We start from the raw sequence: 27,919 nt of genomic DNA, 5'->3' as shown, positions 1-27,919 counted from the left end.
AACAGAGGATGTTACGTGCCTTTGCCCACTCACAGTATGTAACCAGATGTGCTTGTTCTCTTAAGAAAAAAAATTATTCTCTCCTTATCTAAATCATATGTGTCTGTGATTTGATGAATATGTTCCTTCAATTGCTTCATCACCTTCCTAACAAAGTTATTTTCTAACAGGGAAGACAAGGCACTGGCAATATTGAACTTATTGTTTCTCCCCAAATTTATACTGCATACGTGAAGCGACCTTGAATTAGAGTCTAAAGCAGCACTGGTGCTTCCTCAGAAGTACAGAACTAAGGAAGTTAATTAGTTTAGCCATGAGGATAAAGAGGATTCTACAGGGCCAGTCTAGTGCAGGAATAACACTCTTTATTATTTTAGTATCAAGATGTCTTTCTCTTGATTTCCCATTTCTCTCACAAGGCTGATTTGATACTTGCTGATGATTCATTATTATTTTTCTCTTGCTGAAAGCAAAGAAAACTCTCTCACTCCAGAACAAAACAGAATTCAAGCAAAACACTTCTCCAGCACTTCTGAGTCTCAGTTGCTCTTTTTGCTGCAGTGCATCTCTGGCACTATGCTCACAGTCATGCCTCTGCTCTATTACTAATTTTAGCCTTTGGATACTTCAGCTGTGAGCCATAGCCTCTTTTTAACCACAAATTACTTTCTGGGTTCCTATGGGCCTGTTCATGTTCATGTTTTTCTCTTCTGACTCTCCTTTCTCCCAAAGGGGAGTGAACCTCTACTATCCTTTCATGCAATGGCCTTTCTTACTTGATAATTGTTTTCTTCTTTTCCCACCTCCATTTCAGCCTATTTTCTCTCCTCATTAATGTAAGTACTGACTTTTTTCCTTAAGAACATTTTTTCTAAAAATACCCTCCAGCGGATAGAATTGACTAGAGTTTTGACTGAAAATTTTCCCTATTAAAATTGAATTGGTAAACTCAGTAAAAAAATTAGAAAGACAGAGAGAGAAAAGAGAGAGGATACAGAAAGCAAAATATGAGACATGTTATTTAACATTTTCTGGGAAAAATTTCTATGCTTATCTTAGAAATGTCTTTCGGAGAAGATTTATGCATGATATGAAGTCAAAGAAGAATGAGGAGTTATTTCACATACTGTAATGGTTATCTCCAATATTGATATTAAATGTCAATATTGATTACCAATATTGGTCATCATATGGCCATCTCATACTAACCCATAAACTTTTTTTTACATTTCTATTTTCTTTTTTTTTTATTTTCTATTGGGGTTTTTTTCATAAAAATATCTGGTACATTTCTGATTAGTGCTATAATAATACCTATTATTGTGATTATATGAAAGCAAGGTTTATAAATAAATTATTCTAAAGACCTAACTCCAGCAACTGTAGATATAATGTTTTGAAAAATGGAAGCAAGTCAAATATTTGACAAGAAGTTAATCAACTGGAATCTCTATGGGAAGATTTACTGTTCTATTGTATGGAAGTACAGCCACACAAGCACCCATACATACATGTGTGAGTAGGTGTCTATACACACTCTGAATATCTAGAATATTTAAATTCCAAACAAAAGATAGAAGCCTCTTGATCTGTCATCTCAGTAAGCTCAGAGCTTAATGAGTGAAGCATGAGAAGCAATGCAGAAAGTAATTACTCAGAAGAGGAAATCAAGTACCATTTCCCTTCCTGATGTAACCAAAGATAAACTGGCAAATGTCACAAAACTTTACTAATGTATTAGGATAATTTGCTGCTCTTGAAGCATCATTATACTAGTGAGTCAAGGGGCATTCTAACATTAAAGCACATAATTTAATATAAAAGCTAAACTTTGCAGAGACTTAGCTTCCAACCAATTGTGGCAGTGTTAGCTTTATAGTTGGGCTTGATGGTCTTAAGGGTGTTTTTCAGTCAAAATGATTCAGTGATTCTATTAGAGGTAAATAACTAAAATGGCATATCTGACATATTCAGAGAAGACTTGAGTGGTGAGCTAGCCAACAATTTTTCATTAAGGTTATTTTCATTAAAACAGAAAATATCTGTTCCATGAAATTGAGATTTTCTAGTGGCTGTCTTCATTTTTCTCTTCTGTTACTGATGAGAGCTGCAGCTACCCATGCCACAGTCCCCTGCATTTCATTTTGGGGAAAGCTGTAAAGCTAACAGAGCTCCCTGAATGGGCATCAGCAGAGAGGAGCAGAATGGCAAGCATTTCACATTTAGGTGCTGGTAACTCCAGCTGGTAACCCCAGCTAATATTTTCACTTATGGAAAGGAAGAGGAAAGTGAGCAGTACTTTCTGGGCAGGCAGAGAGTTACCAAGCCAAGACTCTGCAAATACTTTTTAAATTTTTTTTTTTAATTAAAAAAAATCTCCTTCTGTTGAAATAAAGTAAAAAAAAAAAAAAAGGGGTTTTTTTTTAATTAAAAAAAAACCCCTTTTTTTTTTTTTTTACTTTATTTCAACAGAAGGAGATTTTTTTTAATTAAAAAAAAACCCCTTTTTTTTTTTTTTTACTTTATTTCAACAGAAGGAGATTTTTTTTAATTAAAAAAAAACCCCTTTTTTTTTTTTTTTACTTTATTTCAACAGAAGGAGATTTTTTTTAATTAAAAAAAAACCCCTTCTGTTGAAAAAAAAAAAAAAAAAAAGTGATGTTGGAAACTGGAGGAGGGAGGGAGGTCTGTTCATCATACTTTTTACCCCCAGTTCTGGAGGCCAATATATTCCAAACTTTTTTACTAAGCCAAATGGATTTCTATTTTCCAAATATCTAGCTATTTGGTCAGATTTCCAACCACGTGCCAAACATACCTCATATATTTACATGGGGTTTCACTAGAGAAAGATTTGCATGGTTCACAAAAACCAGCCCCTTTCTGCTCCCACTGGGCCTTCCAGAAATCGTGTCCCACGCAGTCAGGGTGCTGCTCTCCATCCCCCCTGCCCAGCCCACTCTGCTCATTCCCACCTCCAGGAGGACCCGATCCTTCTCTTCTCACTCTCCCCACGCTCATGTGGCCCAGTCCTCACATTCCTTCATTCCACTGATCTTTCCTAGGCATTTACTTGTGTTTCCCAGATATCACTGTTCTTTACTGATAGAGAAAGGGTTACTCACTTTTTCCCTTTTGATTTCTAAGGAAATATCAGTGGTTAGATGGAAGCCAGAAATGAGTATGTGGTTTATATGACTTTTATAACTGACTTTTCTTTATATACCAGTACCATTTCAGTGTTTCATACAGTGTTAAATTTTTATTATACTGAAAACTGTAATGCATTTTTTAATATTTGTTTTATTTTATTTTCTCAATATGTATATGAACTTTTTTTTTTTTTTGTCGGATCATTAGCTGTCAGAATTTTTTTATTCTTTCACAAATATAGTTTATTTTTTAAATCATATTTTTGTAAAAGAATTAACAATGATGGGAACACTGAGGGGAATTTATAAAACTGTTTGGGCAAAATAAATAAGGGGGCTTGCTGTGGTTTTCCACAAATAACATTTGGTGTAGTATCCACTGGAACTTGAGCTGAAAAATGCCTTCCCTCAAAGTAGCTGCTGTGCTTTCCTCTCAGTGAAGGAAGAAAAGATCACCAGCTGCCAGAATCAATCTACTACACAGTAGCAAGTAAATGTTTCAGCACAAAGATGTTATTTATTTAGTTTGTCACCAGGCATGTAGAAGAAAATAAGATTGTCAGGAGTAGTTAGCATGGATTCACCAAGGAGGAAGCATGCTTGACCAATCTGAGAGCCTTCCATGATGACTTGGCAGGATGGGTCAGTGTGGGGAGAGCAGTGGATGTTGTCTACCTTGACTTCAGCAAGGCTTTTGACACTGTCTCACACAACATCTTTGCAGGTGAGCTTAGGAAGTGTGGGTTAGATGGACAGTGAAGTAGATCAAGGACTGCCTGAATGACAGAGCTCAGAGGATTGAGATCAGTGGAAGAGAATCCAGTTGGAGGCCTGCAGTTTATGGCATTCCCCAGGAATCAATAGTGGGTCCACTTTTACTCTACTTGTTTGGCAATGACCTGGATGAAGGGATAGAATGTACCCTCAGCAGGCTTGAAGATGATGTGAGACTGGGGAGAGTGGCTGATCCATCTGAATGCTGTGCTGCCATCCAGTGGGACCTTGGTAGGCTGGAGAACTGGGCAGAGACAAAATGAGGTTTAACTCATAGGAAGTGTAGGGTCCTGCACCCGGGGAGAGATAACCCCAAGTACCAGCTGGGGGATGACCTGCCAGAGAGCAGCTCTGCTGAGAAGGATCTGGGAGTCTTGGTGGATAACAAACTCTTTGTGAGCCAGCAGTGTGCTCTTGCTGCAGGAGGGCCAGTGATATCCTGGAGGCATTGGGAAGAGTGTGGCCAGCAGGTCAAGGAAGGTGATTCCACCCTCTACTCAGCCCTGGTGGCCACACCTGGAGTGCTGTGTCCCATTCTGGGCTCCTGAGTACAAGACAAGGAGCTACTGGAGAGGTCCAGTAAAGGCCACAAAGATCATGGAGGAGTCTGGAGTATCTCTCTTATGGGGAGAGATTTCAGGAGCTGGGCTTGCTTAGTCTATATAAAACTGAGAGGGAATCTCCTTAATGCATATAATATCTCAAAGGCAGGCACCAAGACAATGGTGCCAGACTCTTTTCAGTGCTGCCCAGTCACAGGACAAGGAGCAACGGTCATAAACTAAAACACAAGAAGTTTTGCCTCAACACAAAGGTCTTCTTTATGTTGAGGGTGGCAGAGCACTGGAAAAGGCTGACCAGGGATATCACGAAGTCTCCCTCTCTGGAGACATTCAAAACTCACCTGGGTGTGTGACCTGCTCCAGGTGACCCTGCTGTGGCAGGGGGTTAGACTGGGTGACCCGCAGAGGTCCTCTCCAATCCTAACAATTCTGTGATTTTTTTATAGTTATTAACACAAACTTATACTGTGATGACAGAGAAAGAACTAGTAGAATTTCAGAGTGAAATAGTATTTCTACAATTGATGAGCAAGATATCAGTCAAAGAGCTTGACATTAAATGATTTTCCCCAAAGCCGAAACAAACACAAGGTCAGTTATGTTGATTCAATGGATGGGTGACAACATATTAGTTTACAACAACTCAGCTCTGTTTGGCTTTGAGCCCTGGTCTTCCACTTACAGACTCTGTGTTTCCACCTGTCCCACTCACTGTAGTATTAACTCTTCAGTGATGCTATTAATATTTGCTATTAATATATGCTATTAATATTTTACTATGTAAACCTGCCACCCACTATATTGGGACAAACCAGTGTGTACTGGTGGAGAACATCAGTAGCTGTCACATTTTATAAGTTTCAAATTTATTATAAAGTGGGGCATTATTAGTTTATTCTATATGTATAAAATCACTAATTCAGAAAAACCAGTTATGTGCCTTAGTAATGCACTTAATGTGCATTAGAAAAACCACTAATGTGCATTACTGTGTGTTTACCACCATGGGCCCAAACACATACAAATAACTGCATCAATGTGCAAAAATAAACATTATGTCTTGAATTTTTTATGGAAATACAAAATTTTTATTCCATGTGTTTTATGTCATAATACCATCCTCAGAGAATCTGTTTCTTACAGATTTTAGTCATTCAGTTGAAGCTTAGAAAGCCTCATCAAAGCCTGTAAACTAATGAGTACACTCTTAAATAAGGCCAAACCAAACAAACATTGGCTTTTGCAGGGGGTGTAAATATATTCAGAAAATAATTATGCTTGACACTGTTGGAGTTTGACCTCCTGGAGCCCCCAAAGCAATCATGTACATGACAGAACAAGGGAATTCTGACATAATCTCATGAATATAACAGTTTAATAAATTATAACTTGTACAGTGAGCCACAGCACATGGGATTTAGCTGCCCTAAAAGGAAGAGGAGACCACCAGGTAGGTTCACCTATCCTGAGCAAATTACTTCCTAATCCATCTCATCTGATACTACTGTTATCATGTTAACTGCCACAGTCACATTCCAAGAAAAAGACAACTTCAAGCATGGATCTGTATTTAAAATATCTTGTCCATTAGCCCAGAAAGTAAAAAAGAGATACCAAAACAACTTTTGTAAAATCTTTATGTCCTGTATTTGCAATGTTAACGCAGTCTGTCATTAGAGCACACAGGGACCAGTGACTAATGCACATGAAGCTACTGTGAATTAGCTGAAGTGTTGTCATTATTTTTGCTCATAGATGTGAATACCAGGCGTTCTGATGCTGTTCCTCAGAGTGCAAATATTGGCACACCCTGCTCAAATACAACCACAGAAAGAAAACACAAGAGAAAGAAAAATACTTCCAAGTGCAGATGCCGTATCATCTCTTAAAGTATTTACAATTAACATGTTCACACCCAGCATGACCATAATTACAACATACACAGAAATTCCATGCCTCCTCTGCAGCAACACATTTGTGTGTATGACCACTAACAAAAAGGCACCTGTTTTTTACTTGCTGTTACATTGACTTTACTGCCCTCTCCCTTGACTTTCACATTTTCCCAGTTTACAAGATCTTTTTGGTATCTTGGAGCAATGGCTCAACATGGTAGGAAACATTGGATAGCTCTTATTATTATTCACTAAGACGTGAAAGAATGTCTTTAATTCTTGGTTTACTCTTCAAACCAAACAGTACCTGCAGTACTAAACAGTCACTTGACTGTCAGCTTCTTCTTGATACATAAGAAGCTGGAATAAATATCGTGTATTTGCAAAGACTATGGATGTCTTAACTGATTGAGTGGGAGGACGGGACAGCTGGCTTGCAAATATAGTGCAAAATATGTGAACACAAGAAAAAAGAAGTATACATTGTCCTAACAAAATCAAGATAGCTCCTGTGGATTCCTAAGTACGTCTGTATCTGAACACACTCTATTATTTTTTACACAGATATATAAAATCTATCAGTTCTCATACATTTTAGAGTTTGGTGAAATCCAGCTCCGTGCCAGGAGCCAGTTATAAGATCAATGCACCTTTGAAGTAGTGCCTAGGTTTGTGTTGACCTTTGATAAGAGGATAAATTTCACTCTGTGTCATTAGTGCTGCCCACAAACATAAAAGGGGTATGTTTGCCTTGCCTTAACATCTTTGATATTTACCCACTGCTTTGCTTGAGATATCAGGTATAAAGATGACCCTATCTTTCCTGACTATGCTGAAAAGGAGAGATATTTGTATTTAAAATAAGGTTCAAACCCAGGCCGGAAAGATAGTGCCAGCTTTTGCTGAACTTTTCCCTAGCATAGTGCAAGAAGCCAGCAGAGGTGAGCTGATGCAACTTTGCTGTAATAAAAGACTTCAAAACCAGACGTGATTTGTCAACCCAGAGGCCAAAACTTAGCCCAAGAGAAAAGGTTATGATACCACAGAGATCAGACATTGCCCAGTGACCGTGATACCCCACCAAGAGCAGAGGAAAAGATCAAAGCCAGCAGTTTTCCAACCATCTGAGGGCATGAGGCACAGTGGGTGAAGGCTAGCCCTGTCCATGGGTGCAAACCTCACCATCCTGCCCTGGTCAGCCCACTGAAGCAGGGGGTTGAATTTGGCTATGACCACTTTGGGCTAACACTGCTTCCCCTGACACTCACATCAAGTCCTTGACAGGGGGAGGAGGGGGCTGAGCTTAGGAGGTGGGCTACAAAACAAAACACACTTTAAACACAAACTCTTCTGCTATCCAAAGGATACCTGGAAGTACTACCAGGCAGCTTGGCTGCTCTCCAAAGCAGGTAGGTGCCATCCCTTAATCTCAGCCCTGCCACTTCTCCTCTCCACACCTGCTCACAGCCAAAGGGCTGCCCAAGGCTGCCCAGCTGCCTGATGTGCTGCAGGCAACGCTGGCTGCCAGCAGGACAGGAGTGACCAAGGCCAGCTCTGCTTGTCAATAAAACAGGCCTTGACCCATCCTTTCAGCCTGGTGTGATTGGGGCTTCTGCATGTGACTGAAAGACACATAGACAGAGAGTGAAAAATTAATCTGATTTGGGGAAATTGGTTCAAATTAGGTTTGTGATCCTTAAGAAGGTGGGTAGAGGCTAAGGTTCAAATTCCCAGTGTCTCACACACTAACACAGACCATGATCTTCTTTAGTGTGGAGTCTTTTTTGACAGAAAATTAAATACAGGAATATAAAGGTACAAATATATATATTTCATAATGCGATTCCTTAAAAATAATTTGCTGATAAAACAAGATTTCTTCTACAAACAAAGTGTCATATTGGTTGTCAGTTCTCTATTAATTTATCAGTTCTCAATTTCAAAAAAAAAAGGGCTATGCAGGGCCTATGTCCCCAGGAGTTCCTCTGGCAAATGGGTCCCTTAGAATCTGGAAGACTGCCCAATTACAATTTAAAGAAATTTACAGCAAGGATGACTGACTACAGACAGTAGTCTCTAACAGCATCAGGAAAATAGAAATAAAGGCTGTGAGAGTATGATTTTGTGTGTCAGAGCACTTTGTTTTCTCATATTAGTGAAGTGAGGACAATTTTTCTTGTTAAGTTTTGCAGTGAGTGGAATCAAGGTCCTATTTGCTTTTTTTTTTCTTTCTTCTTTTCTTCTCTCTCTCTTTTACTGAGTGCAGACTCTCTACTAGCATGAAAAACTTACATTGTTTATTATGGACTCTTTTTAGACTTACATGTGGTAACAAAAAGGGGCCCTTAACTTAAAATTCTGCTATGGGCAGAATGAGGAGAAAATACAACATTGCTTTTAGCTCTGGGCTTGGGCAGGGAAGGGGTGGATGTCTTCTTCCCCTGGGAACTAAAAGGAGCTGCCAGAGAGCTGTTGCACTGGAAATTCCACCCAGAGCAGAATTGTTTAGATCAGAAAGGACCTCTAATAACACTGAGTCCCAGCCATTAACCCAGCACTAACTCCACCACTAAACACTGTCCCTAAGTGCCACATCTACATGTCTATTAAATATCCCCAGGGATGTGATTCCAACACTTCCCTGTTCCAACACTTGATCACTATTTCAGTGGAGAAATTTTTGCTAATATATGATGTAAATCTCCACTGGTGCAACTTGTCATCCTGTCATGTATTACATGTGAGCAAAATTCAGCCTCCGCCTGGCTACAGCCTCCTTTCAGGTAGTTGTAGAGTTAAGGGCAGGTAAGCAATAAGGTCACCCCTGAGCCTCCTTCCCTCCAGGCTGAACACCCCGAGCTCCCTCAGCTGCTCCTCAAAAGATTTGTGCTCCTGCCCTTCTCTGGACACACTCCAGCATCCCAGTGTCTTTCTTGTAGAGAGGGGACAGAACAGAACACAGGGTTTGAGGTGTGGCCTCACCGGTGCTGAGTACCAAGGGACAAAAATTGCCCTGGTCCTGCTGGCCACACTATTTTTCACCAAAGGAACTGTGCACCTCTCCAAGTCGTGATCAGTTAGTTTCTCCAGGAGAATGCTTTGGGAGACAGCTTCAAAGGCTTTAATAAAGTGCAGGTAAACCCTCTTCCAAGGGTCAATTTATCACAGAAGTACCATACCTAAAGGGGGCTTACTAGGAAATTGGGGAGGGACTTGTGGGGTCTAGGAGGGTCATGTAGTGATAGGACGAGGACAAATGGCCTTAAAATGAAGGAAGGTAGGTTTGGATTCGACATTAGGAAGAAATTCTTTACTGTAAGAGTAGTGAGACACTGGACTGGTTTGTCCTGAGACGTTGTGGACTCCCTATCCCTGGAGGTGTTCAGGGCCAGGCTGGACAGGGCTCTGAGCTCCTGGTCTAGTGGAAAGTGTTCTTGCTCATGGAAGGGGAGTTGGAACTAGATGATTTTTAAGGTCCTTTCCAACCCAAACTACTCAGTAATTTTATAATATCAGAGATCAGGATCAGAAGATCAGATCAAGAGTTAAAAACATTTTCAGGAGCTAAGGACTTTTCCTAGCTCTCTTTCTAGTTTCTGGGAGTTGTCCATAGAAAGAGGTTGTACCATTGTGCCTGGAACAAGGATTGTTCACTCATGCAATTCCATTTCCATCCCATGGCCATCATAAGTATTCCAATCCAGTATTGAGCTGGTGCAGGAGTGGCCAAATGATTCAGAAACATCTATCATTATAATCAAGTCCATTTGCTCTTTTTTATTGCAAATATCTCCTGCCTGACTCACCTTCTAGTGTGTTTGAACCTCACTGTTTTAACTTTGCAGCTTCCAATCTGACCTTCTGCCTCAACAGCATGGCTATGAGTCAGTGCACTGCCCAGACATGCACTGGCAGCTTCTGGTTACCAGGATGAGAGAAAACAAGGCAGTCCAGGTCATGGTGTACAGGCAGGAACCCTTACCACCCTAAACTGCATGGTCTCACCCATGAAGAGAATGGCCTTTGGCCTGCGCTATCCTATGAAAGGCTTCGAGGTATTATCCGAGGCAGGGTAAGTATGCCAAAACTGTAACATGGGGCTAATTTCAATGGTCACAGAAAAAGTTCATTTTCACATAGCTAGATCCCATAAATCCTCACAATCACTCACTTAAAAAATTTATTTGATTTAGGACTGCTGCCATGATTTCTCAGTCAGGGAGAAATTATGTAGAGCAGCTAATAAGCTGACCAAGTAGATAAATGAATAAATAGATACGTTCACACTCTTCTCAAGTAATAATAGTGCAACAAAGCATAATACTCATTAGAAATATCTGAGCTATCTACAGGTCAAAGAAAAACAGGTCTTCTCTTCAGGTTAATAATAACATTATTAGAACTTATCAACGTCTTAAACATTGATCATAAAAATATGACACTAACATTATTTCTGGAAAAGGACACTACATTTTATGTAAAGAATTCTGTAGCATTATCTCTTTCCTCTTACATTTTCAATTATTTGCTCTCTAATTCTACCCTCCACCAAGTTCAAGAACCTGACAGGATTCTGTACGTGATTAAAGAAATGATAGCTTGAATTGCTCTGAGTATCTTCATTGGCATCAGATCAAAATAATTTCAGATCAGTGTCAATTCCCAAGCAATATCGTCATGATGATCTCACTGCCTTGCAGGAGAATCTAAAGGCCAGCCCTCAGTGGAAAGTGTCATTTGCTACCTCTGGCAAAGAGGAAGACCTTGCAGCCAGGTCCAGCCCTCAGTGGAATGTGTCATTTGCTTCCTCTAGCTTACCTGCCACCTTTCACCCTGTACCATGCAGGTACACCCTGTACCATGAAGGCTTCTTCATCTCTTTCAGGACAATAAGCCCCCTGAGTCATATATGACAGAAATAGGCCGTGGGTTATTCTTATGTTGGAAAATGGGTTATTCTTATAAAAGTGAATCCAAATATTTCTGACACACTTTGGATACATACTAGCTAAGGCACCAAACATACTGTTTTTATGATATTGGCAAAATACATAATTAGAATTGTGCATGTCCATGTTTAATTGATTGATACTAATTTCCTTTACAAAAACAACATTAAGAAAATTATTTTTTGGAGGAATTGGATGAAGTGTGTCATAATATTTAATGATTGTACTTGTTCCAGTGTTTGAATTAATGACATGTCACCTTACTGAAAGATGGATTTATGAGTGATTTAGCTTCAGCTCACTTCCTCTGTTTATCATCTTTCACCACAATGGGAAATATGCCTTTCAAACAATTCCAAAATAAGAGAAAAAATAAAATTGATGATGACAGTTTCCCAGTATAATTGTCCTGAATGTTTAACATTTTGACATCTGCATTATTAAACCAAATTGCTTCATTTTCATTCAGTGACTACAAGTGGAATTGCAAATCTTGCAAATGTCAGTGAACAGCATGCACAGGAAACCTCTGCTTCTTTGTAATGTACAAAATGTGTCCTTGGGCAGATTAACCGTACCATGGACATTGGCTGATTCAGCACCACAAAAACACAGCTGTGCTGCTTCTTCAGCTGTCTTGGGTCTGGTATTAGTGTTATGGCTTTCATATCATTACCTGTCTGAACTAATAATCTGTCCAGAACTTTACTTGGCTTCAGGAAGGGTGGGCAGACTTCATGTCCTTCCCAGAACAAGAAGTCCAGAAGAAAACAAGGTGCAGAGAACCAATGACCTCCAGTTTTAGTTACTACAGGTGAGCTTTGGTTTATTAATTTATTAACAGGAGTTAGGCTTGTAATCCTTGTGGGTCCCTTCAGGATTCTATGATTCCATGGTTATGCTTTGTATTAGACTTCAAGGATTTGATGTTAGAGTGGAAGCTGCTGGAAGCAAAAGAAGGTGACAGTGTTGGTACCATGTTGTTCAGGGTGCACTAACTCAGGTGGCGAGCAAGTCTAGTGCAGAGCCTGACCTGGAAACTGATGCTGCACTTAGCTCTGGAATTGGAAGCACTGAGAAACATGGGCATGTGTAACGCCACAAACATGGCTCTGTATATTTATAGCTTTACAGTAGCTTTACAGGAACACAAAATCAACAAACAATTCAGTTTAGAAGGAACACCTGGAAACCTTTTGATCCAAGCACCTTCTCTAAGCTGGGCCTATTTTGAAGACAGTTCAGGTTGCTGAAAGGCAGACATTGCATTGAACCAGTCAACACTGGTGATGTCCAGAATTTTCCAATTTCTAGATGTTCAAGATTATTTATATTGAATAAATCAGGAAAACCACAGAATAAGTTCACTCTATCCTTCAGTCTTATCACTGACAGACTGTTTCATGTTAAAATATAATCAGCCCAGCTCTAACTTTCCTTATTCCTATGGAAGTCGGTAACAGATTCAATAAGTCAGTAGTACTTCCATAATGTGAAATGGGTATAAGTAAAAAGAAAATCAAAGCCAGATATTTTTACAGCAGTGATTTTATGGGAAAAGGCTTCTGCTCTATGGCTTTTTTCCTCAGTCTTCTTCCCTAAGGCAGAATCCAGTTTCCACTCTATAGCTCTCCAAGCCAAGGGAGGTGGAAAGCAGTCTGCAGCAGTGTGTATTGATCCTTCCTGAATGAAGAAGCTTTACGATAACTTCATTCCTCTTGCTTCATTTTACTTTATCTGTCACCTGGTCAGGCCTGGGGAACACTTACTGAACATCCAGGTTTTCAATGTATTCAGGGAGAAGGTGTGCTGGTTCTTTTAGGATGCAGCTTTCCATACTATAGAGATCTCAAAACTTATAAGGATGTTCTGTCATAGAATAAACTACCTTTATTTTTAACTACCTTATGCTACCATATAGAATAAACTACCTTTGTATAAGCACCTACACAAAGACATAACTGAATTCTAGGTTTGTGCAAAGTAGATTCAAGAGAAAGATTAAATCTCTAGTTAAAAAAAACCCAATGTAGCTTGATACAGTTAATTAGAAAGTAAATAAAACATTTACTAAACGATAGTTATGTGTAAGTATATGTAAGTATAGCTCATTTAGATAACCCTCAGTAAAAGAGCTGGGAGCTGGAAGCAGTCTTACCACAGCAGCATGGGGTACCCCTAAATGGAGCTTACTCCTTGCAGCAGCAACACAGGCTGTTCCTGTCCTCCTTACAAAACAGAATGCAGACAAAACATCCACTTGCATTCTTAAGTTTTTTGATCAAGACAGATTTATGAGGTGTGTAGATTAATCGTAAAGTTTTTGCATCATGATAATGCAATCCAGCCCTCATAAAATGAAAGCTATATATAAAAGTAGTCCAAAATGCCCTCATAGTTAATTAAGGAGAGACCTTAAAAAAAAAAAAAAAAAAAAAAGGCAAAATACCAATAACTTCAATGGTGCAAGCAGTACTCTTCAAACTCCAGTTCGTATCGCAGGCATTGAGATGAGGAAATCTGTTACGTCTGAGTCTGTATGCATTTATTATTTTGTTGTCAAAGAAGTTTTGAGATCCTTCAGAGTCTGGTTTTGGCTCTCTTTTTGTTGCCTCACAAGTTATAGCAGCCAGGAAAACCTCTGGCTGTCTTCTGGACCAGGGGTTTTCCAGATACTTGTTGAGGTTAAGAATTAGTTTTGCATGGATTTGGCCTAGAGAAAAGTGTTCAAGAGAACAGAATTTAAATATGCTAGAATCCCCAAAGCAAAGATAATCAGAAGCTAAGAAAATGTTGTAGTTTAAATACAGAATTTGAAAAATCCAGTGAGAGATGTCAGACACATCACAAAGTCTCTCTGTCTCCATTCTCCAGCTGTAAAATAGAGATAATATTTCTCCTCTAATTCTCCAGGAGGTTATAGCATAAATTCATTAACATTTTCAAGGCATTCAGATGTTGTGTGAATATCTGAGACCAAAAGAGGGAACTGTTGTTGGTGAATGAAGGCCTTATAACTTGTTATATAGATATAAGTCTTGATCCCTTTTATATTTCCCATGGAAATTTAAACTTAATTCTGGAAAAGAATGCAAGGACAGAAAATGGGTTCTTTGAGGACTAAAGCCAGGGATCATTAATATCTCTAAGGGTGAAAAAGACTAATAACCTCTTAATATTTGCAATCTCAGTTCCTATCCCTGTTCACATTCATATTACTTCTCCCTTTTCTGTCGCTCTTCTATTCCCTTTATTTATTATGAGTGGTAAAAGAACATTTCTATGTAGTATAATATCATGTTATTTTAATGAGACTGTCTGAAATTTACTCTTATTATTAATAAGGAAAGATAAGCAGTGAAATCTTGGCCTCATTGAGACCAGTGGGGTTTTTTTCTGTTGATCTCAGTGAAACCAGAACTTCATGCAGGAATCGATGCTGACACCTTAGACCTCGTGACAGCTTTGATATATCTTTGAGTGAAAGTGCATTGACTTTGTTGCAGATCCTAATAGGAAAACATGATTTCAATATCACTCTTTTGAGGGTTTATTTTCTACCCAAGAGAAATAATCGGTACCCAGAATAACAGTTCATTCAGCAGGAGAGTGGTCTCAAACACACTTGTATTCTGATTCCCTCAGTGCTTGAATCATAGATGAAGGCAAATTTGAGGTGACCTTTTGGTCTCTTTCCTTCTATGGTTGCATGACTGCTCATAGGCAAATAGTAGAACATATTAAGAACAAGGAGTATTGTCTGACTGGAAGAAAACATCTCAATGCAGCTATGAAAGGTCTGCCTAGTCTTATTAAATAATTCTTTAAAAACCTCAGAGATGTTTGTATTTTGTCTGAAGTGCTGGTTTATCAAAACATATGACAGTCTGTAAGATATAAACAGAATCCACCATAAAGAATAAGTATTTGCATAAGACATTTAGAAGGTCAACAACCAAAGGAAAAGAGGTATAACAGCAAGACAGTGAAACAGAAAAACAGTGAATAAAAGGTATTAACAACTTTCCTTTCATATCTTCTTTCCTTTTTGCTTCTGTATCCAATAATACACTTCAAGTAATGACTTATAAACAAGTAAATAATTGTTTACTCTGATGGCATTCTTTACAAGGAGCTAAATGTGTGGTCCACATCTCAAAGGGCAAGCTGATCATTGTTCTGCTTTTGATGGATGCTCATTTCCCAGCAGCTATTTGTTAGGAAAATTATTGAAATGCAGACATCCTTGAAACTTGTTAGAATTAAAATGTCTCCAATCTTCGAGTACCTGTTGAATCAACTTGGAGAGAAGTAGAACTCTTAGAGTTGTGACTGACACAAATCAAAAATTAAAAGTATTGATTTTGTGACTATGTATTATTTACAAAATAAGAATGATATCAGGAGTTTTCATAATTGCAAAAATACCAATTACATTCACATGAAAGAGTGTTATAGTACATTTGATGTTCAATTTGATCTTTTCAGCACTGTAGATACCTAGGGCCCAAGGTATTTGTTGTCATTCCTTAAAAATGTTCCAGTTGAAGGACACAATTGTCACCTTACTGAACTCTTCTCTGTGCCTTGCAGGTTTTCTTCCTGATTTCAATGTAAAATTCTTTTTCCAATACAAATGCATAAAAACCTAGGCCCTTTTTATTACATCCAACTTTGAAAACACATGAAAGAGTATGATCAGCCTTTACAAATAAATACGTCAGTTTTGTCTTTATTTGTCGACCACCAGAGATCTAGTGAAAATATTGTAATTTTTTTTAATGGTAGGATACTTCTTTGGTTTCTTATTACTCAGATTAATTCAGGAGAAAATAATTTCCCACCTTTCTTCTTTTTAACATAAGTGCATCTTTAAATTCCTAGTGGTTTTGGGGACTTGATTTGCCATCATTGATGATTATGAAATGAACTAAATCCTGTCAGTACAAACACAAGAGGAAAATTTAAAGGGTACCAAAGAAGATTTTTCATTTATTAATTAGAAAGGGATTGCTGCGAGATTTGTCCCTGCTGGTGAAAGCCTGAGATTTTCACTCTATTTTGACAGTTTTCCAGTGAGTAAGTTTTGTAAGGCTTACTCACAAGTACTAGATGACCCCAGAAAAACTGAAAATCAGTTATGACATTCAAATCAGAACACAAAGTTCCTATGGATCTGTGCCCAGAAGCTGCTCCTGTGGATACCCAGGCGTGTTTTGGTCTGGGGACCAAACAGTTGCCCAAGTTCTGTAATAACACAGTAATTCCTTGTTACACTGTAAAGCACAGTCACCGTGTTTTTGTGTACCAAAAGTCTTGTTGCTACCTCACCATTTTGTAGTTTTGCCATAAAGAATTTAGTGTTTATTAACCACTCTGCTCTGCTAACTGCTGCCACTATCCCACTCTTCTGTCCTTTGCCTTTAATTTACTTAATTGGCCTTCATAAGAAAAGAAGTGATGATGACTAGGATGAAAATATAACAACTCATGAAGAGGCAAAAAGAACATATGCACTAAAAGATGTATGTTAAGAGTTCAATGTTTTGTGAATTGATGAGCAATTCACAAAAGACACATGTCAAATGTTCAATATTTTGTGAATTGATGAGCAATTGTAGAATGGTGGCCTGCTCTAAGAAAGACTGGAAGAACCACCTGGGCACCACAAGACTCAGTCCCAACTTGCAAAGTGAGGTACCAATCAAAACCTCATAGCAGTATGTAGATCATATCCTGAGCTGTGGTTTAAAAGTCAAATGAGCATTTTAATTAGCATCTCAGCTGCTGAGAAGTCAGCTTCTCTCCCAGCTGATTGATCAACCTGAGGATCTTGCTTCTGCCTCCCTGCCCCATCAATTTAGCTTGTGTACCTTCCATGACTCACTAAGGATGACCTCTCAGCAGTGGGCTTGTAGCACCAGCAAGTACGCTTGAGAGACCAAAACTGCTCCACGTCCTTCTTGCTAAAGCATGGTTACCTATCCGCTGAGAGAGACTAGAGGGGAAAATACCTTCTCTATGTTTCATGAGAACTCCTCCAGCATAATTTTACAGGCGAGAGTCACCAGGAAAAATATATTGGCAGGAGTTAAAGCAGAATCAGCTTCTGTCTGTCCTTTTCTCCCTCCTGCCCCTACACATGGTTGTCTTTTCCTTGGTAGACACACAAGCCAACAAGGAGTTCTGCTGTGCCCCAGCCAGGGCTATGATCTAGGTGAGCCAGAGAATAGATCTGCAGGGTATAAGAGAGGTTGTACAGCCTTAACTCCCTTAAGCCATCTGTAGAAACTCTTCACATCTACAGCATGAACTGGGCAGGAGGGGAGAGCAGAGAGAAGTATAGAAAGGCATTGACAGCAGTCTTATAATTTTTATTTTTATTGGAGAACAGTTTGGCCGATCCCAAATGGTAGGAACACCAGAAGGAAGGGTTTAGCAAGTTTATAAAATCTGTCAATACAAAATAAAACTATACCTGGCAAGGAAGAGTGAAATTCCACATCCATACTTAAATTCAGTGTCATTTCAGCTTGCTATGGCAGACATTGTCTGGGAAACAATAGGACACCTTAGCATCTTTACAGCAGATAGCTTAAAGCCAGTGAAGGATTCATTTATTTCAACTGGTATTTACAAAGAATTATGCAGAGGCAAGTGAGATACTTGTCAGGGAGGCAGCACTTGGAGTGATGGTGCAGTGGGGGTAGACCCTTGTGATTTTTAAAAACAATTTAGACAGCTAAGAGCAGCAGGTGTTCAGTGCTAGTGAGCAGACATGTTAGATCGCACTGCAAGAAAATAAAATACACATCTGTGAGGCAAGGTCAAAGCAGACTGACAGCACACATATGCCCAGTGCTGGTCCCAGCTCTTCCATCAGCTTAGCCAGGATTCAACCCTAGAGAATTCAGCAATTGTATCTTGTGACAGTGGGGCACTACACTTGACCTATTTAACATCACAAAATAGATACAAATTGTATCTTTAGGAAATCCTCCCTTTTGCTATTGACAAAGATCAAAACATGACTTCTGGGTCGCATGTAAAAAACTCTAAACAGAACCTTAGACCAGTTAACACCAACATGAGCCAGCTGCTATTGCACTGTTTGAAAGAAGTAAACAAAAGCCACTTCTTGTTACTTTTTCATAAGGTTTTAAATAAGCAACCATTTAAAACACAATATTTTACACTGAAAAAGCAAGAGAGCCATGTTTCATTAATAGCATTACTTTTTGTAGTCAAAAAGTAATGACCAAATAGATCAAAGATACGGCTCTTTATTGATTAGTCCTCAGTGTGTGTTTAATCAGTGACTGTCCTCTTCCAGGTAGGCTGACAGTAAATTAACAGAGACGCTCATCTGTTCTTGGAAATACCACGTTGCTGGACATCAGAAGGTTCTCTAACTGTTTTTAGTGAATTCACGTGACCATAGTCTAAATTGTCGGCACACAGAGGATTAAAGATGTGTTAGTTAACAACCAATGAACAAGCAAACAAAAACTATTTGCATTATATTATGATACTCTGGTCCTTGATAGTCACCTCAGCCTTTTCTTTTTTTTTTTTACAGTTATTTTCCATAGCTGATGAAAACAAAGCATACCTTCAATTGAATTTATTAGGCTCTATTTTGTTTCAGCTATTTTTGATGCATAGGGAGACCAAGAAGGGATTGTAAATGCTCAGTCAGAAAAAAAAAAAAATAAAAGCCAGTCTGAGTCCCTTTTAAAAAGCTTTACTCTTAACAAGGTGTTCTCCATTTCCACAAGTTTTGAAGACAGGTGCAGCCTCTATTTCCAAAGGCAACGTAGCTGATCCACCGAAAATGTTCACCCCAGTTTCATCAACCTGTGTTACTTTTCTGATACCAGAAAGAAACTTTGACTACACTGGCCATCAGCAATCAGACTACAGGTAAACACTTTCCCACAAAGAGCAGAAAAGCCCTCTCTCCACTTGACAGCGTGCCCAGGACTCGTGTTCCAGGAGTCAGGCTTTCACTGCTGCATGGCACAGAGGCAGGTGGGCAGTACGGCCGAGGCTGGAGGGGCACAGTAGCCTGAGCTGTGTACCCTGCAGCTCTCTGGGTGCCTGGCTCTCCCTTTACTCTTGCTAAGCTTATGCTCATCTTCCTGCCTGAGATAAGTCCAGACTTTATGAGGTTCATATTTACATTTATACCACTAGTCAAGCTGCAACTGGTGCTCTTATAGTGGTAAGGGAGATTATGGGTGGCACAGTCTCTTGTTCTCCCATAGATGTAGAAAATACAATTTTCTATGAGCTGAAGGACAGGCCACAAGCCCATTTTACCTGCTCTTAGCCATCCTGCATGCTCTCAGCTGATGCAGCCTCACAAACTAACTGGAATTATATCATGTGTTGGCCATCAGCTGTGCTCTGCTTGTATTTCAACTGCACATATTTGCAACTGAGGTATTTTTCCCCCAAACTTTACAGAGTAGTTTTCTTTTGTAAACTCTCTTCCCACGTTTTAAATGGGAAGTGCCTCAAACTAGAAGGAAGTTTTGTAAAGGTTCCATCCAGTGAGGTCTTAGAGTTTCAAGTTCCAGTGAATAAGGCAGGGTCTTTGTGACTTTGTCTTTGAGGGACAGAAATAGGAGGGAGGGGAGGTTGCACATAAATGAGGTAAAAATGCAATCTTTATTTGAAAACTTATTTGGTGCTTTTGAGACAAGAGCATTTTTTAATGTCCCTAGGAGATTTCTATCTTCAGGACATATTACTGCTGCAGCAGTCTGCTCACCAGCTAGTCCCTGGAGGATATGGCAACTGCTTAAACAAGAAACACCACCCAAACCATCCAGCACCTCCTGGATTTGCACACAGCTTAATCAAGAGAGTGTGGGCTAATTTTTCTGCTGTGATAGGGATATCTACAGCACAGGGACTGATACCACTCCTGCTCTTGCCACAGTTACACAAGGGAAGGGTACTTGAACATTTCATAGCCTGACAAAGGTCTGCCAAGGGGGAGGGTATTACTCCCTGCTTTGCAGCTCAAGACCTAGGACAGAGACCATGTGGAATGACCTGCATGATGGAAAATCTGAATCTGAGCAGGGATTCAACCTTTCATACCAGGCTAGCCTCGTGTTTTTGAGGGGGCTTTTTTCTTGCATGGTTGGACAGTAACATGGAATGCCATAATTCAGACATAAAAAACCAGGAAAAGGTGATTAAAACACATCGCATAATGACATCATTATATTCTGATTGACAAAATCCTTCCTTGGGGAAAGAGTATTACCTGGCTGTTACTCAGAGAAGAAAATGAAAGGGACTGTCATACTGACCCTGCCACACTGAGTGGTTTTCAGGAAACACTAAATGTAATGTAATCATTTCTAGGGCAGTGTTTTGGCTCAGAGCATAGGAAGATGAGAAAATCTGAAATTGAAAAACCAACACTTCAAATGACATAAAACAGTCAGTTGAATTTGCATCAGTCAAGGTGACAGTACAATTAATAATATAGGTAGCACTTCATTTGAAAATGAAAGGAATTGTGGATGTATGATTAGCAAAATACCTGTAAATCCTGTTTGAATAGAGGAGGGAGCTATGTTTTGTCTTATAAATCAGGATTTTAGTTGCTGTGGTAATGTTCCTTGTATAACTTGTCTACATAAATGAAACTCAAGCCCTGTTGTCTCAAGCCACAGAGGATTATAGAATAATGAAAAACAAAACTAAACCGAAGGAACCTAGTCAACTGAAGACTTAAAACTAAAATTTTAAGTAAAAGTTAAACAAAAAGTTACACAAACAGACTAACTCTTTTTGATGTTCTCATTTCACTAAGGAAAACAAACTTTGGAAACACTTTACAACTGAAAAACACAGCACTGATGTTAAAACAATCCTGTGCAGCTGTGTCTGTTTCCTGCACCTGCCTCTGGCACCTTGGGTAGATGTCAGAAAAAACATAGAGGTGCTGACTAACAGCTGGTGGAGAAGACAGCTGTGGATGCTCATGAACAAAGGCTGAGGTGGAGTATTATAAGATAACTGGGCAGATTTGAGGTCAGATATTAGATCAATCCAACAATAATCAATGAACACATAGTAATTTTAATTCTTATAAATCTTCAAGGCAGTTGAAATTCATCTATGCTCAGTTTTCTGGAAAAACCAAAACACACTTTCATAGTTTACTAAATAGAACTACACCATGGCCAATGTTTCACTGGCTTTATCACTACATGCAAAATGTTGTACAAACAGATTGAGTGAATAATAAAGCAACAAGCCTGGACTGAGCATAACTGCTACCCCACAGTAAACAACCCTGGTCTAATCATCAAATATTATGAAGCCCTGGGAACAGCTTTTGGAAGATTCAAATTGCACTTTTTCCAAGAGGCTGAAGCTGTTGGTTGTGGCAGGGCACTACTTCAGGGTCCTAAGGGAAATCCATTTGCTTCCCAATGCTCACATCTTTCTAGTTAAAGAGGGGCCAAAAAAAGCAGCAGCAAGTGGACAAATATCAGGATTGTGTAATCTAGGACCTTATTTTTTTCCCTCTTCAGGAAATAACTAGAGAAATTAATAATGTATGGAACCCATAAGACAATGTCTTATTTCTCTTGGTAGAGGGCATGGATTTAACTGCCCCTTACTGTAGTAGGATTTCACAGGCCAAGTCTAACCACAGAGCTATGCTGACATGTAACTGAATCTTTAAAAGAAAAGGAAAATCCCTCTACAGCACCCCTTTGTAAAATGCAAAATTTGCTGTCCTCATAGTGCTTACCCAGAATGCCTGGGGTACACTGATCTGATTTTGCTATTAATCATTGAGTTATCACTCCACCTGATCACCTACCTCTCTGACTAATTGCATCTGGGAGGCCAGCAACTGCAAGGCAGAGAAGTTTGTGTCTATTTATCTCATACTTGCACCTGACAAGTAGTTTAAACATGGGCTCCTTCCACTCCTGACCTAACATGGTATAATATGCCTTGCCACAGGAATTGCATCAAGAAGCTGGCTTCCTTCAGTATGAGTTAGTACTGTTGTATATGCTTTTTCCTCCTTTGAATGCAAAATTCTCTAGGTGTCCCTTGACGCTGGGTTCACCCGGTGGCTCTGTCCAATGGCTCATGCAGATTTCCCAAGAGGAGCTGTACACACAGGCAATGCTTGAACCCACGGTTGAGCAGTTCTCAGCTATTTCCAGGTGGACTTCAGACTATTGATTTTTTGTCTGCAACTTAGAGACAACTTTAGCTGCCACACAGGGAATAAAGTGGAGGCAGAAAAGCTCAGGCAATCCTTCTCTCCTCCCCCATCATTTAAATTGGATACATAGTATGGAAGAGACCCCTGGAGCAGAGCATAACCCAAATTGACTGAATGGAAGAAATTAGTATGCTGCAACATCTCACTGAGAGCTGGAGATACTGGCAGTGGAGCCAAAAAGAAGAGCTGTCTAGCAGAATTGCCTCCATCTTTGGAGGCAATAAAACATATACTATACCCCCAGGTCCAGCAGAGACTGGTCTGGTTGCTTGTTGAGGGGGGACGTGGGTGGCATTTCAGAGCTTGCTGTATGGAGACTTTTTTCATCTATTTTTGAGGATGTTGAGGGAAGTATGAGCTAAAGGCAAAAGACTGTGGGGGAAAATATTTGTAGAAAATATTTTGTAGGAGCTTACAGGATTTTTTTTAAAAATTCATGTGGCGAGCAAGCAGAGACTTATTTAAGTGTCAAAGCTGCATTATCAAAATGTTAGTAGGTAAACATATTAATAAAAATGCTGTGAAATGAAGTATCATCTAAATTTCTTTTAACATAGAAGAGATGTTATTAATGATCCCTCCCTCAACCCGCTGCCAATATGCCTCAGGGCTCAAAACTGCACATAACTCTGAACTCCAGAACTCATCCCATTTGTCCTTGCTTCCAGACTGCCAGAGTGCAAGTCGGTTCATGGTCAACTGAAGGCAGTACTGGAGACAGCTGACACATCCAAAAGAATCAGAAATGACACCTGATCTTCACCCATCATTGACAAAGGATTACCAGCCAACACAAATATGTGCTGTGACTTCTGTTATCAAGTGGTTTGTAAACAACCATGTATTACAGGCAGGATTTCAAGAGAGATCAGTGTTGCCCTATCCAGAAGGAAAAACACAAAAGTGTGCTTACATGAACTCATGCAAATTCAGTGCTCATGGCATACGGAGAGTAGAATTATCTGGCCATCTACTGAAGGATCTGGGATCTGATGGAAGGATTTGGGATCAGTTTCCTACAGAGAAGAGATATCTAAGGAAATAATGAAGATTAAATTGAAGCATGTCATTTTGTGTAAGAGTGTCTGGTTTAAAACTGTTATTTATTGGGAACACTTTCTGTGTGAAACAAGTTTAGAGACACTATGTTTCAATCCCTCAAACTGGCTTCATGTAGACAATTTTCATATGGCAAAATTATTCCACAGATCAGTCAGAATTCATGTCATTCTGACTTTAAAGGTAACCTCTGGATTATTCTGTCCAAAATAGGGCTATTTTAATTTATACAAACAGAGAAAAAGGGAAGGGCTGTTCTTTGGACAAGGAGGCTCTCTGTGTGTGCCTCTGACATCAGAGCCCAGAAAATAATATTCCCCCAAACTGGTAACCCTAATTTCTCCCTCACACCATACTGGCCCACAGTCCCTTCTGTCCCAAGCCTTAAATTTCCCAGTCCTTCCTGCCTAAAAGCTCTTTAAAATGCCTTCTGTGTTGAGGCTCCCCTTCCACATTGTCCCTTTCCAAGGCCTCCGCTGTTTCAAATCACCTTTCTCCCCTACAAAAGCTACTCATCTTCCTCCCCATCTCTCCTTGCTTAGATTTACTTTATCTCTGACAATTATTTTCCTATAACTTTCACTAACCCTGTTACTCCAGAGGCAGTCCTTGCAATCCCCAAACCTCTAAAACAGAGAAATAAGGCCTTCCTAATCCCTTTCGAAGCCCAGCCTTTCTTTCCCACCTCTCACCTTTCTTCTCCAAACCCTTTACGAACATTTCCTCAGACCTTTAGTTCCTCTTCTGTTCCCAATTCCCATTTCCTCTCTGCAGTCCCTGTGCTCCACATCCTTAGTGCTCCCAGCCTGGTTCCCAGCTCCTGAGTGGTGCCATTCATTTGTAATTGTATATAGAGTTTGTGTATTACCCCTGCTGACTGCCAAGGGACAGTGCAGCCTTCTCATCCACCCTCACCTCCAGCAGAGTCCTTTCCTTCCTTATGTTGTCCTCAGAGAGACTCTTTGGAGATGCTGGCACACACTTGGAGCCAGCTGCATTGGTTCCATCAGACATAAAGGAAACTTCTAGCAGCTTCTCACAGGAGCCAGCCCTGCAGCCACCCAGCTACCAAAAACTTGCCATGCAAAGCCCAGACAAAAGTAATTATTCAAGAAAAATGCGCATCAAATTTCATTTCCCTCCTCAAACTGTGAGAATTCAAACTCATTTCTCCTCCTGCTTTGTGCTCTCCTTTTCCTTTTGTTAGTCTTCTTTTTCCTGTGACTATTTCAACTTCAGCTCAAGAAGATACAACAAAATAAACAGAATAACCTGTATCTGAAGAGGTCTGATGCTCAATCAAGAAATTAAAGATTTGACATTGAACTTTCTCAGTCTAGCCAAGAAAAGCCTAGAGAAAAAAATTCATGATTTTTCCAAGTATTAGAAAAAGCTACTGTATACTACTAAATTCCATACTACTCAGGAATTTAAAAACACTGTTTCCCTTAAAAAATATTGATAACTGTGTTTTTCAAGCAGTATGCTCTTGTGCATTTTTTCTATGAATGTTCTGAGAATATATTCCAACTTAAAGAGAGACTTAAGGGAAAATTCCTATTTCTGAAACCTGATCAAGTGTTGAACCAGCTGCTGAACTTCTCATACTAGGGCGATTTGAGACGGGCTGCAGAGAACTGAATTCTCACAATAGTAATGTTAAACATCAAACAGGGAGACCCCTGGTGAGTTTAGGTGTCTATATTGGATTAGCTGCAGCTGAGCAGGGGATTTCAGGATAGTAATTACTCTCAGCTACACCCAAGTTTATCCAGAACTTTCTCAACCTTGAGTCCTTTTGCCGATATGACCTTGTTTTGACTTTTTTTTTTCCTTTTGGTGCTCCAAAATCGCTTCCAGATCATTCTCAGAAACACAGGAGTTTGAAGTGGTTTTCTGCTTTTTTTCCTCCATACTTGGACACAAGATAATGGTTATATGACCTCAGAAAGCTTTATGGGAGGGATTATGAGATGTTGTCATAGCAAATTACCAGCTCCTGGTCAACATTGGTGTTGGCTCCTCACAAAAGCAAGAAACTCACGAGACAAGAAAAGCCTCTCCAGCTGAAGGGAGAAAGGAGACTCCCCTGCCAGAAAACTTTTCTTTAGTGCAGAGAGGATCACCAGCTGGCCTGGCTCTGTCTATTGTCCTTTGTTAGGGTAGCACATGAGGACAGTGCAACTTTCTCTCCATGTGCCCAGGGGCTGGGATTCCCTCATGTCCTCAGGCTGGGACCTCTAGCCTCTCTCTACAGAGCTGTTTCAGATGGGATGTGGTTTTGACAGCTGGACTGACAACTGTCCTTTGGGAAGTGACTCAAATGAAGCATGTCAAAGTTGTCATGCAAAGGGTGACAAGTGTCAGATAACCATTGTCATTTATTTCTGTAGTTATGTTTTTTACAGTTTACACAATATTTTGATTGTGAAATATCATCTAATTGCATACTTCCTAGTGGGAAAAATTGTAATTTTTTCTCATTTTTATTCCATGTGTTAGAATGTCTTTCCCATATTCTTTTCTTACACCTCCAAGCTTTGCTGTAGTAATTTAATAATTGAGTAACTAGCACTGAAAACAGTAGAACAATTTATTCTAACTGTCATGTCCGCTTTAGGGGGCTTACCTCAGGGGCAGATTTGGCTCTCCCATTTAAAGTTTTAAACTCAGTTTTTCAGTTTAGAGCAGCTCCCATACTGTCTAGCAAACTTCTGAAATAAACCTGCAAGCCTTTTAAAAATCTGTTTTGCCTAAATGGCACTTTTTAACCAAGTGTGAGTAAAGAAACATTACACTGGGCTGTACCACTGGAGTCCCTATTTCTCTAATCTGCTTAAAGCCTAAAGAAAACTATTAAATTGAACCTCTATGAAATAGAAACAAAAAATTTCAGCAACAATTATCACTCACTTCTGTATTGCTTTCAAAAATAAATAAGGAAATATCTACCAGAACCATGACATGGTGCAAAGAAGTTTTCCATTTGTTGCCTCCCCAAACAGGATTCTGTTGCTTTTCTAGTAAAAGTTAAATTAAATGTTCTATAAATCCCTGCAAATTGTTTGCTTTCATTTCAATACAAGAAAATATCTATAGCACGAGTCATGAGAATAGGCCTTCTGTGCAGTGATCACTTCAGACAACACTCAGATCACTCACCTTTTGCTTCTGATTCAGGAAATGATGACATGAGCTCCTTGCTGCCTATCTGATTCCCGTGCATGTGACAGTCTGACTAAAGTGCTTGGTGCAAAGATGTGCCAAGGCTCATCAGCAGTTTCTACACAAATTGCAGTCCTATCCAGAAATACCTGTCCTCACACCTGCCATTCATTCAGCTGAGCTCTGGGGTCAGAGGAACCGGGCCATCCACAGAAACCATTTAGCAGGTGAGTAAATTTGGTCATTTCAAACTAGCCTGTGCTTTGCCACACAGAAGATTCAAAGACTACCAACAGAACTGGAGAATTAAAGCTGGTTTATCAAGCATCCCCCTATTTTACTACATGGCAGCCAAAGGTCTGCCCTGATGTATTGGTTATTTGCACTGTGAAACTTATGTGGTGCCAATAGCTCTGCTGGTAATTAAAATTTTCCTTGTATTGATCCTGGAGTCTCCTATTTTGAGTTAGTGGCAGCCAGACACTGGGCCAGCAGGGTGGTGAAATGGGGGCAGGAATAGGAAGGCTGTAGACAGAGTATCATCATGAACTGAGTGTGTCGTTATGTGCAAAGCATGACCACACATGCAAAATGCTGATTCCATCCAAACCCATAAAGCCTGACTTTAAGCTGATTTAGCTCCGTCTTTTCTGCTCCTTGTTGAGTCATCACAAGGTTTTCTTGTCCAGGATTAGACATAATCCTTCTGTGACATCACCCTTTACACCCACTAATGTATAAAGTGAGGGCTGGACCCTGGCCACAATAGCTCCCACAGATTTGTAAGTCATAGCATACATGAGACAGCTTTTTCCTGCCTGTGTTATAAAGTATCAGGTTTCTTTTTTCTTTTTCTAATTCCTGCACAACATCTTGATGTAATTTGCTCTACTTTGACATTTTTTATAAAGTGAAATATAGCACAACCCAACATTTACAAAAATCACAACTATTTGTATTTTCTACAAAATATTTGCATTTCAGCTATAACCTCGAAGTTAAAAAGAAATTGGTTTTTTCGCATCTTACCATGGGGTTTATCTACCTTAATTCTAACATCTAGAAGTCTGCCACTTCATGTAGAGGC

At 39.6% G+C, this 27,919-nt stretch overlaps 1 long non-coding RNA gene across 2 annotated transcripts; it reads left to right on the top strand.

Moving 5' to 3' along the window:
- The first annotated feature begins 705 nt into the window (after positions 1-705).
- On the top strand, positions 706-27,919 carry LOC121336370. 2 transcript variants are annotated; one of them, XR_005952734.1, is made up of 4 exons: positions 706-836; positions 10,230-10,456; positions 12,035-12,147; positions 26,848-27,919. It is a non-coding gene; the product is annotated as an uncharacterized LOC121336370 (long non-coding RNA). The 2 variants fall into 2 exon arrangements; XR_005952733.1 differs by lacking the exon at positions 26,848-27,919 and adding an exon at positions 23,277-26,837.

This window comes from Onychostruthus taczanowskii, unplaced genomic scaffold (genome assembly GCF_017590055.1).
Source record: "Onychostruthus taczanowskii isolate IOZ18803 unplaced genomic scaffold, ASM1759005v1 scaffold23, whole genome shotgun sequence".
Classification (NCBI taxonomy): Eukaryota; Metazoa; Chordata; class Aves; order Passeriformes; family Passeridae; genus Onychostruthus; species Onychostruthus taczanowskii.
Note: the sequence above shows the minus strand (reverse complement) of the source record. Positions and strands in the feature narration are given on the sequence as shown.